The 6,090-nt window shown below is 48.0% G+C and overlaps 1 long non-coding RNA gene across 1 annotated transcript; it reads left to right on the top strand.

The window, feature by feature from the left end:
* Positions 1-3,614: 3,614 nt before the first annotated feature.
* Positions 3,615-4,365, top strand: LOC310776712. Its single transcript, XR_014552700.1, has 3 exons — positions 3,615-3,683; positions 3,881-4,034; positions 4,190-4,365. It is a non-coding gene; the product is annotated as an uncharacterized lncRNA (long non-coding RNA).
* The last annotated feature ends 1,725 nt before the right edge of the window (positions 4,366-6,090 follow it).

The raw sequence follows: 6,090 nt of genomic DNA, 5'->3' as shown, positions 1-6,090 counted from the left end.
AACACTTTCTTACTACAAAGTGTATACATCTACATACATATACATATCTCTGTGTATTGTATGAGGACAGCTAATTTCCGCTAGTGTCTTTTATTGTGTCTTTGAAGGACTCTGTCTGGACTCGGCCACGCCACACCCCAGCAGTAGCAGACCGAGATGAAGCAGCTCTCCAGGGCCAGACAGGTGCGCCGGGAGTGGAGGCAGATGCGTCGATACCCGCACAGCCACCAGCGGATGCAGAACCCCCCGGTCCACGAAAGCCAAGTCCGCTTTTTCCCTCATGATGCAGAACTCCTCTGGACAGAGGGCATGAGGTTTCAACGTGAGAAAGTTGTCAGAGACCAAGCAGAGAGCATGATGAATACGTGCATGCAACTTCTTGTTCGCCTCACTGAGACTTTTAAGCGAGTGAACGCCCTGCACGAGGAAATGTTGATATTCCTCCACAACAGCAACATGCAGCAGAGCGATGGCAGGGGCCGAGGGAGAGGAACAGATGGACAGTTTGGTGGCAGGGGTCGACAGGAGAGAGAGCGACGTCCGCGCCTAGCACGTGACCAATGCGCTCTGTGTGGCCGCTATGGGCATTGGAAGAACGAGTGTCCTGATGCCCTGAATGGACAATTTCAACCTGGACAGTGTCAATAGCGACGGAGATGATTCATACCAAAATGAATTCAACTGACTGGAAGGGGGTGTGGCGCTGTGCCGGGGACAGAGAGAGGGCCTTCACTGCATGGACACAAGCAGGAAAGTGTAAACACACACACGCACACGCTTACACGCTACAGCTGTTCAAAATACAATAGATAGGCTTGAGAAAGTATACACAACACACACAGTACACTGCACAGCTGTTTGAAATACAATAGGTTTGAAAAAAAAAAAAATCATTGCAAACCACCAACTGACTCATACTTTATGTATAAAAAAAATGATGCTCAGGCAGTAGTAAAAGCCATGATCACTGAAACCATTCCAAGGTGGGGAAGACCTAGGATGATGAGCAGTGATAATGGAGCACATTTTGTCAATCAAGTAATCAGCCAAATAGGAGATTACTATGGTATTGATTTGAAAACCCACTGTGTTTGTCATCTGCAGAGTGGAGGAGCAGTTGAACGTGAGAACGCAGCACTGAAAAGTGAAACTGGTCAGGTGCTGCGCTGAAACAGGCTTCCCATGGACAAAGGTCTTGCCATGGTGTTATTTCAAATAAGGACAGGAGTGAGGGCCAGGTGTGGCCTGGGCCCATTTGAAATTCATTTTGAAAGACTACTGTAAGTGCGATCTGCACCAAATCAAGCACATATACTCGCATGGCCGCCACCTATAACATACTAGAAGATGAGAGCGCTCGCACTCAGCCTTTCAAAATTGCAGGCAAATAGCAATCAACCGTAGGTTGTAACCTTCAGATTCCTCAAATTGACCATATTTGAGGGGCGTGAAGACGCACTTGCTGTAAGCGTAGCTCCACCCACTTTGCCGCACAGCCAGGCCACCTTTCGAAGCCTACTCCCTGCGAATCCTAGCCTAAACAGACCTACGCCATGAAAGTTAGGCCCTGACACAGCTGAAATCCTGTCTCAATAACTCAGAAATCTATGATTTAACCCAAATGTGACACTGGACGCCATGGGACACACAGCAGGACACACGGCAGAAGACCCATTCTTGCTACAGGCTAACTACACGACCCACTTTACAATGTCAAACAGTGTTTATAGCCCTCCGTTCAATGAGTGAATTTGACTGAATTGTTCTATGTGACATGGTATGGCGATTTTATGGACGACAACTTGTTCCAGTGCCCGCCATTTTGAAAGACTAAGTGCGATCTGCACCAAATCAAGCACATATACTCGCATGGCCGCCACCTATAACATACTAGAAGATGAGAGCGCTCGCACTCAGCCTTTCAAAATGGCGGGGAGTGGAGCAAGTTGCGAGCTAGACTCGACCACAGCTGTAAATCGGCAGAAATCTCTGGATTTCGACAATATTTCAGCTGTTTTGGACTCTAACTTGGACAGCATAACTCCGATTTGCCTAAAATTTGCAGAGAGTAGGCTTCGCAATGAGCCCTAGCCATGTCCTCACTCTGGTGGAGCCCACCCCAAATGTTTTCCCACTCACCTTTCATAGATAATGCTTCAACTTCCACCTGAAAAAAATGTAATTGGTTATTTTGGACACTTTAGTTAGCCTGGGTGATCCCAGAGTCTCTGGAGATTGGATTACCATTCTCCAGAGCCTCTGGGATCACACAGGCATTAAGCCGCCACGCCACGTCAAGGCAGTGTCCTTGTGGAGGTTTATTTTTATTTATTTATTTTTATTTATTTATTTTGTTCTGCAAGTGCATTTTTTGTTTTTTCACGTTTTTTTGTTTTTTCTTGTTGTTTTGTTTTTAACCGTACAAATTTGTCCCCCCAGGGATAAAATAAAGCAGTGAGTATTTCTCACACTTGTGCCTAAAATAAGAATATGTGACTCACAAAAAAAAACAATAACAGTAGAATATAAACTGGCACTATAAATAAAAAACTGAATCACAATTGCAAAAATATGGGGAGGTAGGAGTGGTCAGGTGTCAGGAGGTAGAGGAGTGGATGAGGCGGGGGCAGGTGATGTGGGAGAGGCGTCAGGAGGGGAAGGAGGGGGTGGCAGGTGATGTGGGAGGGGCATCAGGAGGGGGAGCAGTGGAGGAGGGGGTGGCAGGTGATGTGGGAGGGGCGTCAGGAGGGGAAGGAGGGGGTGGCAGGTGATGTGGGAGGGGCGTCAGGAGGGGGAGGAGGGGGTGGCAGGTGATGTGATAGGGGCATCAGGAGGGGGAGCTGTGGAGGAGGGGGTGGCAGGTGATGTGGGAGGGGCGTCAGGAGAGGGAGGAGGGGGAGGATTGGAGGAGGGGCTGGCAGGTGATGTGGGTCCTTGCTCAGAGGCTGGAAGAGGGCAGGAGGGCGGTTCCCATTCCAGCCTTTACCAAACATGCCAGCACCTTGTCAATGTGGTCTGTGTCATCATTGTCAAATGTCTCACATACTTCGGACCACTTGAGAATAACAGCTGGAGCCTGAGGCGGAGCCGGAGTCAGGGCGGGAGCTGGAGCTAGGGATGGGTACCGAACTCGGTACTTTTACAGGCACCGACCGAAAGTGGGCGGTACTACCGAGTATCAGTTCACATGACATGAAACGGTACCTCATTTCGGTACTTTTTTTTTTTTCTATTATAATTTAAAAATGTCGGTACTTGAACGCATCTCAGTGATACAAAGACAGCGAGCGAGATAGAAATTCCGACGCAAACTTGAAGGCAACACACACGAGGGTGGGTTACGTCATCACGTCACTGCCAAAACAAGCTGAAGAGAAGAAGATGGCCTCTCGCTTGCGGTCCACTTCACAAAGATAGACTCAGACAACGCTCGCTGTAACATTTGCGATGCGAAGTGCAAAGCTGGCCAGGGGAACACCTCTAACTTGAGGAAACACTTGGTCAAGCATAACATCTTTTTAAATGCGGAAGACTGTAAAGTGTTCGATAGCCTGAGGGTGGACGCTGCATCCACCAGCAGCAAAGCACCTACAGCCAGCAGCTCCTCTGCTTCGCTGAAACGGACAACGACGACGACGAAACTTCAAGTGTCACAAGTGAGGCGTCGACTTCTTCAACATCAGGTAACGTCATTTAATTAGCTAACGTTAAATACACGTTAACGTGTATTTAACGTTAACGTTAACGTAACGTTAGCTGGATAGTTGTAGCTTATAGCTTAGCATGTTTAGTAGCGTAACTAGCGTTGCTAACGTTATTATTATCCTCAGTTCGTGTCACCGTGAGACGTTCAACGTTACACTCTTGCTTTCTTTGCTAGGCCACCGTGTGAGAGTCGCACAGGAGACACCCTTCACCCTGGCGAAGAAAGCAGCTTTACCCCGGCAGAAAGTAAATGAGTGCCACAGGGCAGTGACTGCCTTCATTGTAAAAGGCATGTTGCCCTTCGCAACGGTGGAGTCTCCATGGTTCAGGTAAATTATTTATTTATGTATAAATGGGTGATAATGTGTGTGTGTGTGTGTGTGTGTGTGTGTGTGTGTGTGTGTGTGTGTGTGTGTGTGTGTGTGTGATATTCATAGAGTAAGCTAAGTTACTAACAATAGTTATTTTTATTGTCTATATATAGGGAGATGACAGGGACCCTGAACCCAAAATACTCCCCTCCCTCCAGAGACCTTCTCACAAACACACTTATCCCAGCTTGGTATCGTGTTGAGAAGAAGAATGTGAAGGAGGAACTCAGGGCAGTTGACCATATTGCAGTGACCGCTGATGGATGGAGCAGTGTGGCACAAGACCATTACCTGCGACAAGTAAACTCTTGGTTTGGGAGGGAAGAGGGAGGGAGGGAGGGGTTTTATTTTGTTGGGTGCTGCTGCTAAACAAAAAAAAATCTAAATAAAGAACAATGTTGAAATTGAGAAGTTTGGACTTATTTGTTTTACAACTGTACATTTTTGTTGTTGCAAAAAAAAAAAAAAAAAAAATTTTTTTTTTTTTTTACTCAAAAAAGTATCGAAAAAGGTACCGTTTTTGGTACCGTACCGAATTCCAGGTACCGGTACCGTACCGGTATCGATTCAAATGTGAACGGTACCCAACCCTAGCTGGAGCCAGGGCGGGATCCGGAGCCGGAGCTGGAGCCTGAGCCGGAGCTGGAGCCTGAGGCGGAGCCGGAGCCAGGGCGGGATCCGGAGCCGGAGCTGGAGCCTGAGCCGGAGCTGGAGCCTGAGGCGGAGCCGGAGCCAGGGCGGGAGCCGGAGCCAGGGCGGGAGTTGGAGCCTCCACCTCCCACAAATCCAAATTTTCTATGATCTTTGAGATGTAGTCATCATCCTCAAACTGACACACAATCACAAGAAATGCAATATTACACACAGTTATCACACTATATGTTAAGTATATCAGCTATGTGTAACAACATTCTTTATATTCAATATTCATTAAGTATGTTGTAAAAAAGACAAACAATGTTGTCTGGCAGTAAAACGTTTTACTCACGTCACCATTAAGAAAAAGCGGACTCCCTTCATCAAAGAAAACCTCCTCTTCCAGCAGCGGAGGCAGCTGTGCATTAAAGAATCAATGTATAACTGTTTTGTTTCTCAGGTATGAGGTAAGTATATCAGCCTGATAAACACATACTGATATTACCAGGTCTGTGTAAGAACAGTTGTTATATTCCATAATCATTATGTTGTAAAAAAAGACAAACAATGTTGTCTGGCTATACAACATATAGACAATATACTCACAGCAAAAGGGGCAGGAGGGGACCCGGCGGAGGTGTTGCCGCTTATTTCCTTTCGCCCTATCTTCCTTGGCTCAACATTGTTATCCTTCCTCGCCCTCTTCCTCCCCCTTCCCTCTGCCTCAGGGGAGGAGGGCAGAGAGGCAGCAGGAGGGGCAGAGGGGGGCAGGCAGGCAGCAGCCGGAGCTGGTGATCCCTCACTGGAGGAGGGCCGAGAGGCAGAGGGGGGCAGAGAGACAGAGTTTGTGAGCTGCTTTATCCGGACTTGCAGCCTGATAAGTTCCTCTGTTTTGGCTAAGCATCTGCCATCCTGGCAGGGTGGGCCTTCTCCAGCTTCTGCGTCGTGCTCCGCTGTGCTCCTTCTTGCTCCGTCTTGCTGGAAGTTTCCTCCGGAAGCACTATCTGTGTCCAGGGTTGACACCATGGGGGGGTTGGGGTTGGAGGCGCGCAGGTCGGCGAGTTGGTCCAGGGTGACCAGTCTTTTGGCATCTGCCACATGCCTCTCCAAATCTGGGACCTCTGCCGTGTGCTTTGGGTAGTGCTTCCGGAGGAAACCCACCTCCTTACCACAGACTGTGCAGCTCCCTTTCTCTAAAATTGTGTGGCCCGAGGCCAATTTTGTGAGGATCTCTCTCTCCTGGAGGTTTAGAATCTTATGTTTTTCTTTAAGATGTTTTGCAACATAATGATATCGTTTGTCCTTTGTTGCACAGTCCGGGATCGGGCAGCGGGCCGTTTGTTTTCCTTTACCCATGACTGTAGAAGAAATGAAAATA

Source organism: Poromitra crassiceps (genome assembly GCF_964638095.1).
Source record: "Poromitra crassiceps genome assembly, chromosome: 5".
NCBI lineage: Eukaryota > Metazoa > Chordata > Actinopteri > Beryciformes > Melamphaidae > Poromitra > Poromitra crassiceps.
The sequence above is the reverse complement of the archived record's forward strand: the minus strand, read 5'-3'. Positions and strand labels throughout refer to the sequence as shown.